The following is a 13,527-nucleotide window of genomic DNA, read 5'->3' as shown; positions in this document are numbered from 1 at the left end:
CACATGACTATTGTTGTCAAAGTTGATTGCTTAGTGGCTCTGCAGATATTTTATGTTGGAATAAAATTGTAAGTCAAGCTACTTATATATTGTTATAGGTATCTTAAATAAAGTAATTGAAATTTGTCCTATGGTTTCCTCTAAATGCTGTGTAACCCTGAGTGCCAGACTGATCCTTTCAATGTACAGCAATTGGGTTGCCGAGATAACTCGGTTCGCAGAGCCTTTCCACTATTGAAGTTCTCATTTGTTTCCCATTCAGAAAACTAGTTGTTATTCTTGTATATTTGAAAGCTAGACAGCAACTGACTTACTACATAAGTGAGACAAGAGAGTAAAAGGATTATTACATAAGAATTACATAACAGATGAGTAAGCCGATATGAACAAAGAGTCTGACAACAGCTATATACAAATACAAGATAATGACTGGTCAATGTCAACAACTAGTACATATTCAACACTAGTTACTACTTAAAAACTAGCAAGGTGCATCTTTGAGAGGAATATGTTCGGATATATGGTGAAGCCGACTGCATCCCTAAAAACATCATGGCTCGTCATTGTTATCAATTTGTAAAAAAAATGCTGGTCACTATTGGTTAGTTGATACAGCGCAAAACATAGTTTTTTGAGTTGACCGAAATAGTTAACAAAGACCAATGTGAATTTCTTACAAATCAATTTACCTACCAATTCAACTCGGAAAGTAAACTTGTCTCACAAATGGTTAATAAGGCCCTTCCTGCACCTGTTTTGTAGTTTGTGGTGTGCCTCACCTGTTTTCACTTAGTGCTGAGAGCATAGAATTTCTAGTAGCTCTTAATATTTGGTACGTTGGAAGACCTTTGTGAAACTACAGCCAATACAGCTCTAATTATACTTTATAAACCCATCTATTAGACAAGTTATTGGCACAACAGGTATCAACCGCGGTGATATTTTCTGCATGTGATTTTTCATTCATGATATCCAACTGATATTTTGAATGGTGATTTTTAGGACTTGCATTATCTTCAACATTGGATTATATAATTTTATAAACAAGAAACTTTCATCTCAGCAACAAGTCTTAATTAAAACCATCCAAATCATGGCCACTCGTATAGTTTCAGCTCATATAATAAATAAAAATACTCTACTGCAGTAAACTCAAGCCCTACATGTGTCGAATCTAAATATTCATCCTCATCTTTGGTTCTAGAATATGTAGCTTTCACTATGTTGTATATGCAGGTAGTTGTCACTGCACTGCTATTGTAAGTCCCATGTGTGTCCAAAATACCAATGATCTGTAGGTGTATGGCATCCTCTGTCAAACTCTTTTATCTCCCCACTTCTGCAACACACTTGTGATCTATTTGAGGAATAGTATACCATGCATGGGTAATTTCATGCTAGCTCCACAAGTGAAAAAACAAGCATCCTGTAAGCATACTGTATTTTACAAGGAACTATAACTTTGATGAAGCCCCACTCCTAGGAAACTACATCTTCTGATTCTTAGGTTTTAATCTAACATCTACTGTAAGTCTGCAATTTAGGGGTTGGATCGAGAGTAAAAAAGCTTAATTCTAAGAGTCAGAGATGAGCATTGATCAATGCATTCTCAACAAGTTTTTACAAGTGTGATATAAGAATGAATACTATTAATTATTCTACAATCTAACAATTTGTTGGCTGAAAGAACCAAAAAAATTCTTAACTAGCTAGCTACATATCTTATAGTGAAGCTTTCATCTAGTTAGCCCCCCTTTCAGTACTAATTAGTTATTGGTTGATTGTCCCCAGCCCAATTAATTTTGCAGTAGCTTTGTAACTAAAAAAGGAGCTGCACGAAATTGAACATAAAAATACATCCGCTAAAATTGTTTTGATCCGAGTTTGTTTCAGTGCAGCCCACCAACAGTTTTTTGATACTGACATTTTTGTATTATGTTAGGTTATTGGAAAGCCTTACCAAATTGAAAAATATTTCTCAATTCCAAGCAGCAGAACCTGTGATGAGTTTCTAACCAACACCACTTCAATGACAGTTTTATCAATTATGTTTATATAATCGAACAGTATGCTATATTATATTGAAATGCATTGCAGGGGTTATTATGGATATATTATGCTTAAAACAAGACAATAAGCCAACAGACAGTCACCAGCAAAAAAAATCCATGTACAGTAAAAATGAATATGTATGAGAAATAAAACATCGTAAAGCCTCTAATTGAACGCCGCCTCTATTTGGCCGTCGCCCTTAGAGATGGGTTGAAGGAGAGGATTTTGTCATTGAAAGCAATAGCGGTCACAGGCTAGTAGTAGCTCTCTGTTTAACGTGGTCTTTCTACTTGAAGTAGCCTACATTTATAAAAGAAAAACCGGCTTAAATTTATGATGGTAGGTGAACTTTCAAAGCAAAGCTATAGAAATAATTCCTGTCTCAGGATAATAGTAGTTCCTTGTTTAATGCAGTCCTAATACTTCGAAGGACATGCTTATAATAACCGGTTCGCAAGTTTTGGACCGAATGTTGCACAGGCAAACTTACACATTGCATTGGTGTGTAAGGTGGTGTGCATTCATCGCAACGCATGAAAGTTATGCTCTGCCGAAAAAATTATTTGGGCACTAATATCGACTAGTTCAGCAGTGCAAAAAAGAGTTGCGGCCAGAAGGTATTGGACAACTAGAAGATGTTTGTTCCATCGAAAGCAACAATCAGAACGCAGCTATCCGAGCATGCGATGGAAATATTTTTGTTTTAAATCTCTAAATTTTTGTTTCTGCGTAATATAAGTATGGTCTGTTTGTATCATTTGTTCTAAATATATATTTGTATCATTTGGTAGCTTCTTGTTGCATAACTTATAAATATACAGATTAATCGCATTTTATTTACTAGAAATTCCACTGTCAAACAGCCCACGACCAAAGAGATGGCCAGAGATATTGGCAAAAAAGAAAGGGTACTGATGGTTGAGAAATGCAATATTAGCAATCAAATGGCTCTGCAGTGCAATAGGATAACTGCAATGGTAGCTGTAATGTACTGGGTGTGGGTGTTATTATATACAACAAACAGCAATAATGAATGGAAAATATGTTTATATTTTCCCCCTGCAATAGGAGAAATGCAATATTGGCCAATATTAGAAGTAAAATGCACTGATATTCTTAGAATAATCAATTTTATTAATACAGTAATAATAGAAAACCAATACACAATTTTGTTTACATTTCAAAACGTCATAGGTAGCAATATCGAGAGGTTGTGGTATTTATATAGGTTTTTAGAAAATTTATTTAAAAAGTGTTTGGTCATGACAAACAACAACAATGAAAGGAAAATATTACAAGTTTATATCTCTCCCTTGCAATAGGAGAAATGCAATGTTGGCCAATATTATAAGTAAAATGCACTGATATTATTAAAATAACCAATATTGTTAATATAGTAATACAGCAATAATAGAAAACCTATGAGCGTTCAAGCGTCTGGAAGATTTCTGCAAACTGCAGCAAAATAAAAGCTGTTATAAAAGTGTTATAAAGCTGTAGGCCTAATTTACTGTAATGTATGTAATTCAACAACAATAAAGAAATATGTTTATTATAACTCTGAAATGCACAATTAGAAATAAAATGGCAAGCTACTGTGTACTATACACAGTTTGAAAGTTGGTTGCGTTGAATGTAGAGTGGTTTTGATAAGCGATCTTTCACAGAAAGCGAGTAGGAGCATTCACGCGTATAAAACTGTAGCAAAATAAAAAATGTTCTCATCATGAAGGGGCGTTGTAGTTCGGCCCTAGCTTGTACATAAGTTGTAAAGAATTTCGGCTAACGTTTCAAATAATGAAACCTTCGGTGATTGGACAAAAAACACAGGCTGATAAACTGTGTACCACAATTTCGTACCTGTAAATCGGTCTACGCCTCAAACGGTCTACGTTTATTACAGAAACCTTCGAATAAATTCGATTACAAGTAAAAAATGCCATAGACTGATGAAATGAGCACGGTTTTCTCGTGAAGTGCGCACTGCTAAATAGTTCTACTATCTGTCACACGGCTTTATTGGCGTTTCAATTTTCGGTCTTAACTTTTATTAAACCGAGCTTTTCAAGCGTTTTGTAGCATTTTTCGTCCAAATTAATCTGTCTATTTAGGTATAATCCGATCAGATGGGTAAGTTTTAAGATATTATCGAAGGTTTACAAAGACTTGGTAACATATTTAAATAGGTTTAAATGTGTTTTGTATCGTTATTATACTTTAACGACTTTACATTCCGATGCTTAAATTTGTTGATGAAATTTCTTGACGAGGGCTCGTCTCATTGTTGATGAATAATTTTCGTAAGTTGTGTGCACATGCATTTATCATAAAAACTCCCACACTTCCGCTCCGCTCGTGTGGTCGTGGGAATAGCAGTCTCGCAGCTATCTTAACGCAGCTTCCGATGTATCGATGCTCATAACGCAACTTCTATTGCACATAAAATGCTAGTTTTGGCTGCAAACATGTCAGTGAGTGCAATGAGCTTTTATTCAACAATTTTAAATATACAGTCAAACATGGATAACTCGAACTTCACGGGACCGAGCAAAAGTGTTCGAATTATCAGAGCGTTCAAGTTATCAGAGCACTGTCACAAGTCCATGTATTTACTTATTTATTAGTAGATACATGTACATATGCAAACTATAATATAAATCAAAAGCACAAATGGCTTGTTTCAAATTAAATGCTTCTAATGTAAAGTTTAAAACGTTTTTATTAAAAAGTATAGAGATTTTTCTATCACTTGAGATTGGTTTGTTGTTTGAGGTGATGTTATTGCCAGGACGTTTTTTTAGATTGACATTGGCAAAACTTGATCGTTGTTGAAATGCTCAAAAGAAAAGACATCTTTTTCTTTTGAGCGTTTTACCCACGATCAATTTTGTCGATTTTTCTTGAAGTTTATGCAACTTCAAGAAAAAGTTACCAAAGAAAAATCCCTTACTTTACCTGGGATTCGTTAAGAGCAACACTCCGAGGCAGTTCAATTAAAAGGTTTAACGGTACATTGTATATCACTCACGCTTTTTGAATGAATACTTATTGAATGTACACACGTATTCTGTGTTTAGGTCAAACGATGAATAGTTTTTTTTAGCTAAGACAACGTATACGTTTAATAAAAACAATTTTAAGACGTTTTAAACATTCAACATTCCGACGTTGATTCAACACGGAATGAACGTCGGAAAACTATTCGTCACGGGCTAGCCGGGTCACGCACTCAAGGATTTTCGCCACGCACATACAAAACAACATGCTGTTTTTGTTTTGTATGTGCGTGGCGAAAATCCTTGCGCGCGTGACCCGGCAAGCCCGTGCTATTAATCGTATAGCCGTATAAATCAAATTTGACCAAACCTTTAGAAAAGTCGTTGACAAAATTATTTTGCCGATGGTGATAATAACAACGCTTATGAATTACGAAAAGATGAGGTTTATCTCTATGGCTTTGAATAAAGTGATTTTCTAAAGCGATAACAACCGTTTCGGTAGCCGTTGGGCAAAAAAACAGTTCGAATTAACAGTGTTGAGTTCGAGTTATCCATAGCAATTTATCATTACGTGGGAACGGACCAAAGAAACCGTTCGAATTAACCATGTTTTCGAGCTATCCGTGGCCGAGTTATCCATGTTTGACTGTAGATATAAAATAAAAGTATGTTTTCAAATTTGAAAATTTAAACAAATTGAAAAGAAGGACACAGGCTATAATATCATCGCAGGTCAATTGCAACCAATAGATATCAACTGGTATAAATCTTTGACAAGTTAATGGTTAACTTGCAACAAAATTCACATTACAGTTATTTGATATCAAAAGATTCACCATGTCTTACTCTGTGGTGTTGTAGGTGCCAAATATGTGGGAATGTGATTACAACCTCTTAAAAGCTAAAAAATGAACAGTTAATCGCAGTAGTTTGGATTATTTTTCCAAAATGGCTCAAATGTGACGTAGTTGTGGGAGATGGTTTCTGTTTACACTTTCATGCAACCTTATTCGTCGAAATATTTTCACAAATATACTTCACGCATTCAATAAAACCATGTCTATTGTTCTTTCGCGTCTATTTTATCGTCATTGTAAATGCTGTTACTTTGAGCAGTGATATCTTATAACTTGCCGTAAAAATTCATTTAATTTTTTAGCCTTACCTCGAAGGAGTACATATCATTGTCTGATAATCACAACGAGCCTGTTGGTCACTTGTGATAATCGAAAAGTGCTGCAAAAATTATTTGCGAAGTATTGGGTCACATGATCAGATTATGACTTGCCGATTAGATTAAACCGAAACAAAACTGTAAAGTAGCGAGCATCTATATTTGATACGGGGTCTTCGGTAAAACCCGAAGTGTTTGTCATAAACTAGTGCTACGATAAGTTTTATATTGAGCTTTTTATTGGCTTTTCAATTCATGTGAGAACATACGTGACAAGACAATAACAAAATTTCATGGCTACGGCATCGAAATAAAGAGATTCCAATCTACGGCGGGTTCTCGTTTTTGAGCTTTTAAGAGCTTGTAATCGCTTTTCCACACATTTGGCACCTACAACACAACAGAGTAAGACATGGTGAATCTTTTGATACCAAATAACTGTAATGTGAATTTTGTTGCAAGTCAACCTTTAAAGGTGACTTGCAAGATATATTTAGCAGATATATTGCATTCAAAATGTTAATATTTTTCCACCAGAAAAAGAGCAAAATATAGGCGACAACCTCTTCGCCTGTAATAGGTCTTAATTTATCTTCCGAAAATTCTGAGGAGCCATTTGAGAAATACAAGGCCAGCCTCTATTTGAACGCCTCCACCATAGAGGAGAGGTTGAAAAATGAAGCGTCATGGCATTCACTAAGAGGTTTTACGGTATATATATTTATAAAAGAATTCTTTTAAAAGTTTCGCTCAGGATGTCACCACCTAAAACAAGGAGTTAAACACAAAATAATGTCCGCAACATTGCGCAACAATATTCGGTTTCAATTCCCGTTCTGTTCATTACCTCCGACCGATTTGTGTTGGCACTGTTCCACACTCGACATCTACACTTTATCCTCCCAGTCTGGTCAGAAGTTTGGTTCAAGGAAGGATACATGTAATTATTTGTAGTGTTTAACCTTGCTAAGTCCAAGCCAATTGAATGGGGTCTTCCAGCTTCACCACTATGTACAGTCATTATCTGAAGCTGTCCTAAATAGTAGTTGATCGAGCACATCCAGACTATATTTCAAGCTGTGACTGCCTTGTTGTACTATGCGATTTACTACGAGCGAATTGTGAATAGAAATGTCAACAAGGTGGAAAAAGAGTTTCTTGTACGACTTGATTGACCTTTCTGTTTGGCAGTATTTGATTATCTGGTCAGCCAAGTCAACTCTACCCATGCAATTGTTGTACTCTAGTATTGGAGCAGGCTTCCTGATTGGTTGGTCATTCTGCGTTTGGCGCTCCAATTCATTGAGCTCGAAATGGTTGTGATAGTTTGAGCGAAACAAAATGTAATTTCTGTCAACCCAGCATCCAGTCAGAACTGGTGGACAAATGAGTACTACGACTCGCCTTTATTCAGAAGTTGACTAGGCTCTTTTTTTATAGACTTTCTATTAGAACGCAATGTTCCGTAGGCATACGCTCCTCGCTTGTACAACTCTTTCATTAGATCGGGGCTGGAACACCAATTGTCCATGACCAGTATATGACCTTGGTTCAGCATATTCTGCATCGTGTCAAAAACAACTCTGTGCGCTACACCCTGATTCATGTTGGAGTTCTCTCTGTCTTTGCCACCATAAAGCGAATACAATGTATTTACAAACGTAGATTGTCTTACTCTCAGCAAAAACATAGCCTTTGAGACTAAAACGCGCTCTCTTTTTGGGAAAGTACTGTTTGAAAAATAAATGATTTTAGGGTTGGTTTTCTTATTATCCCTGTGAGCATAACCAGAACGAATACGTAATGCAAGTCATTCTTAGTTATTGCTTTCCAGTTGGTGATTTTCTCACTGCCATACCTGTTTGTTTCTCTCAAATTATCAATATCATGTCCATAATTCCATCATCCATAAATAACTGATAGCAATCAAGAGCTGATGGATTCGCTACTAAGCTCACTTTTACACCTGGAGCTCCTGTAAATGGAATTCTTTGGTTCTGCTGCGGTGTATTCTTCTTCCATTCTACCTAGTGAAAACGACTACATGGAGTAAAGAAAATCTACACACATCTTCTAGTTTATCGAAAGTGACTGCAAAACAAAAAAATCAAACGAAAACGTTACCGATACAACATTGATTACCTGGTTGGCTGTGGTGATTAGGCACATCTTCGCCACCACCATTTCCTCTCCCTCTGGTACCCATCCTACCACAATCACCCCTCCGCACACCACGATCACCTCTCTGCCTACCATGAGCACCTTGCTGTCTACCCTGAGCAATACGTCTACCAGGTAGCATATCACCTTCACCCATAGATATATAAACATAGATATAAGGATTATATATCTATGCCTTCACCTGTTTACAAGGTAGTTGTCAGAATCAACTTCAATGAATAGATTGTTCCAGATGAATAGATAGATACCATTGTTCAACAAATATCATTACTTGCACTACCAGGTATTACCAAAAACCTCAGCTATTTAGAAGCGTGGATGCCAATACCAACAGAATTGTGTGATACTGTGGTGATCAGATTCGGTGCTTGCTTGATTGTCGGCATCTTGTTGGTCGTAATTAGCATCCAGGTCACTATCATCAGATATTGGTGTTTAAGCTCTAGGCACATCATCAATGGCATCATCACTCACAACCCCTGGACGTTCTTCACCTACACGTAGCAAATATAATCGGTAATGAGTTAAAACTAAAAAGTAACATATTTGCTTTAAACTTCTCACACAGCCGAGAACAAAAATGGTGTTTTAGTAGTTTTTCAGGGTAAAGATTCAGTAAAATTTGAAAAAAAAATTAGTCTCCTGTAGCTAACAATTAGTAACAAACTACAAAGTAACATATTTGCTTTCAAACTTCTCACACAGTCAAGAACAAAAATAGTGTTTTAGTAGCTTTTCAGGGTAAATATTCAGTAAAATTTGAAAACAAATTAATCTACTGCAGCTAACAATTAGGACAAATACAAGATGCACATTATTTTCAGGAATATACCATCTCCTTAATCTGGAGACTTTTCCTGATGTACACAAGCGGCAACAAAAGCATTATTACATAACTATGGCATTCACCCGCTAGATTAGCGTTCTTTTGATGACGTACCAAAGGTAGTGTTCCATCAATGACGAACTTCAGTAACATAGACACCACCCTGAATACTTCTACATCTACCCTAAGGCTAATCAAATGCCTATAGAAAAGAACAATTATAGTAGTTCATCTTCTTTTTACATTGAAGCCTTGTAGACAAACTAGACTGAGTTTGAAGAATGGGTACGGTCGTTTGCTTAAGATATATTTTATATTACTTAGCTTTCACTACTTGTTACTATCTTTATTCTAGAATTTTGCTACTTATGTACATATGAATTTGTATTAGCTTTTGATTTTGAGAATAAAGAATATTTCTATTGCTACATCAAACATCTGAGAAATACCATAGTTAGATTTACACTAAAGATCCGGGTCATGTTTTATAAATTGAACTCTCAACTTTTAGCAGCCATAACAAAACAAGGCGGCTTGCCTTTGAGTAATCAATCATAAACACTTAGCATAGTCAGAATAAAGCGAGAACACAATAATTACTAATCAATGATGTTAGTGCAGTGTTCCAGTGAGTAAGTTCCTTGAACGCCACACATAATAGCATACCTTCCCTATGCAGGTGAATCATGGTTATTACTAGATAATGTTTCATACATGATGTCACATTACTGTTTATGGTATTTAAACTTTCTGTTACCAGTGAAATATAAATGCTGCTCTGTGTTGGATAAAATATAATTATTCCTACAACCAGACCAACATAATAAGCTCACTGCAAATATAGTAATTAATATTAGAACACAAGTATAATATGTGTAAGGGCATATTTTATGCTATTACACTTGTATTACTTGTTACTATTTTCTACTTTATTCTAGAATTTTGTTGCTTATGTACTAGGTGTTGGTTTATGAGAATAAACAATATTTGTATTGCTGCTCTAAACACCTTAGTGCTGATATATGTATGCTTGCACTAAGAACCAAGTCAAGCTGGTCAAGCTTTACAAATTGAATCATCAATTCCTAGTAAGCCTTCTCAAAGGCTAGCTAAGGTATGAAGGCTACTTTCCTTCAAAGCAGTTAATCATAATTATATAGGATGATCAAAATTAATCAATTGTTTTGTTGTGGGAGTGAAGCAGGGGAATTCTTTGAAATCCATAAACAACAGTACACTTGCTTTACAACAGAAATAAATGAAAACTTAAGAGCCATGTTATTAAATGCTAACTAGATATTATGTTGATACTAAATACTAACACTATCAACTTTAATAACATGTGACTCCCTAAGATCTAGGAAATAACCATGATGAAAAAATAGTATCGCAACTAAAAAAGTGAAAGATGATAGCAGGCTTATGAAGGGTTAAGATTCATCCGATAACTGCTCTGCTCGATGATGGTTTCAGTGGCTGGTCAGCATCTAGTTTCCCACTACAATCAACCTAAGATGTCTGATTACAAATAATACACCAGGTATAGCGCCTTTGATTGAATAACTAATAATCTAAAATGTTTATGATTAAACAACATATAACATGGTTTCACCGGAACCATTCTGACTTTCACTCGACGAAAAGAAAATTTTGGTGATCTACTGAATAGTAAAGGGCTCACGACGCCGGTGTGGTAATTTTGTAATGGTCTGTTCTTTTCTGTGGCCTTGGCTCTGTTTCATACTTTGTGTTGTGGTTGTCTTACAACTGGATTTGGTGTCTGGTCAAATATTTCTATGTTTTATTTCATTGAAAATAGTACATAACAGTGAAAAATAGAAAAAAGTAGGTGCAATGAGGACTAACATGCGTAGTAGCATAGCTAGTCAGCTAGCTAGGTTAGCAGCTAGTTAATTTATTTACAGGAAAAGATACACAACTATTCAATCGAATCAAGCTGTTACTTGAGACTTGATTTAAAGTGATTAAAATTGCTTATTCCGCAGAGGTTAGTTGACAAAAAGTTCCATATTGCCGACACCCGAAACACGACCCGTCTATGACCCGATTCAGAGGAGAAAGGTGGAAGTGGTAGATCCATCAATAAGTGACGTGTGTCATATGTAATCATAGGAGTAGTGCTTTTAAAAGTGTAGCAAGCTGAGAGAAAAATACGAAATTTGTAAAATATATGAACGGGTGAAATTCTAAAATTTTTAAATTATAAAACTGATGGGAATGACGCTCTTTTGTGATAAAAGAGCCCCTTTTGTACACCCTTTTGTATTACATTGAATTTTGTATACTATTGAAATTTCTTTAGATATATGTTGGCTGCATTACCACAAACTTCTAAGCAAAACACTAATTTACTGTTGATTAATGTATTATAAAGCAACAACGAGGAATCCAGAGGCTCAGAAGAAGCCTGATAGATAAGTCCTAAGCTAGATCATAGTTGTTTTCGCAGACTTTCATTGTGGATTGACCAATTTAAAAAGCTTTCAATTAGAACTTATGAAAGTCTAATACTGTTTGCTCTATTTATGTGTTGGTTATTGATAGAAACTTGCTCGGATAATTGAAAATTTTTGTGGATTTTCAATAATTATGTAGTTTTGTCAACATTCAAAGTAAGTTTGTTTATATTGCATCAACAATTTATGAGTTGTGATTGAAAGTTTATAGACCAGATGCTATCGTTTAAATTTTTCTAAGCATAGAAGAAATTAGTGCCATTTGCGAATAATATAGCCTGTAAGTTATTTGTGCTTTTAGCAAGATCATTAATATATAAAAGGGAGAGTAGGTTCTAACATGGAGCCCTGGGGAACTCAGCATTCCATTTTTAAAGAGGCTAATAATGTTTGATTTATTTTGACACATTGTAATTTGTTCGTGAGATAATTTGTGATTAAATTTATTGAAGATGGTGAAGAGTTTAATTGATCGAGCTTGTTAATTAATATGCCACGATCTATAGTATCAAATGCTTTAGAAAAATCAATGAAAATCACTATAGATAAATGATTTATCAAAAAAGCAAATGTGTTCTTTTTAAATTTAATAAGGGCTTCTCAAGCTCCTTTATTTTCTGAACCCATATTGGTTGGTGTAAATAATTTGCTCAGAAGTGTGATGTTGAATTTTATTAATGAGCAACCGTTCGAAAATCTTATAAAATACTGACAAAACAGAATGGTCAATAATTCTTACACAGAAGCTTCCGATATTTGTGTTTGTAAATTGGTAACACTTTCGCAGATTTCAGTTGTGTAAGAAACACACACTGTGTTATACATAGCTTAAGTATGTATATGTTAATGGATTTATAAGATAATTTGAACTGGCTTTACGAGTTGATATATTGCGTGATCTTTTAGCTTTTGCATCATTTAATTTAGTAATTATGTCATGAATAGCTGACTCACTGATAGTCGAAAATGTAAATTTAGAAAATGTAGCTGTATCAATCTTAGCAGCTACAGTATTAGCTAGATGTGGAACAGTTTGAGCAAGCTTAGGTTCTGTCCTTATAAACAATGTATTAACTTCTGATGCTATCTGAGCTTCATTAAGAATTTCCTTTGATTTTTGAGTTAACATTTTATGAAAAGCTTTTTCACTGTTTTGAGTTTGTCTTTAAACACTTGATTACTCTCCATATCTTTCTAGTCTTTTAAAGTTGTTATTTCTTCATTATAATAAGTGGCGTTAGTTTGTTTTATGCAGATACCTTATTCCTTTAATTTAAACTATTTGTAGATTGAGGCTGATTAAGTAAGTTATATGGTTTTTAAACAATTTATTCTTTTTTCTTATTTCCAAAAGTACTTTTTGAAGCATCCAAGTATTGTTGGACGCTTTAGATAAACCTATCGAAACTTTTTGCATTGGAGCAATATTAATGAATATTTCAATAATGATATCAGAAATTTTCGCATAACAATGTCAACATCCTTGTAACAATATAACAAGTTGTTCCAGTTTATAAATCCAAATTAACTTCATAATGCGTTAGAAGTAGTTTTTTGGAGTTTCGTTTGAAAATTTTGTGTTTTGTATTTATAGACAGATTGTTGCAGCATGCAAATACAGGCCAATTATCCGAAGTGTCTTTTTAATTTCTTCACAAACTATGTCAGATTTTTTCAAATTTATTAAATTGTGATCTATGCATGTTTTGAGTGTGTTATCGCCCATGTATAGAAATATCCATCAAGCTTCTGAAGTTATGCTAAGAAATAAGATCTAGATAGTCAGAAGAGTCGTGTGAAAGAGTGTCAATATTGAGA

The sequence above is a fragment of the Watersipora subatra genome, chromosome 1, assembly GCF_963576615.1.
Source record: "Watersipora subatra chromosome 1, tzWatSuba1.1, whole genome shotgun sequence".
In the NCBI taxonomy this organism is placed as follows: Eukaryota; Metazoa; Bryozoa; class Gymnolaemata; order Cheilostomatida; family Watersiporidae; genus Watersipora; species Watersipora subatra.
The sequence above is the reverse complement of the archived record's forward strand: the minus strand, read 5'-3'. Positions refer to the sequence as shown.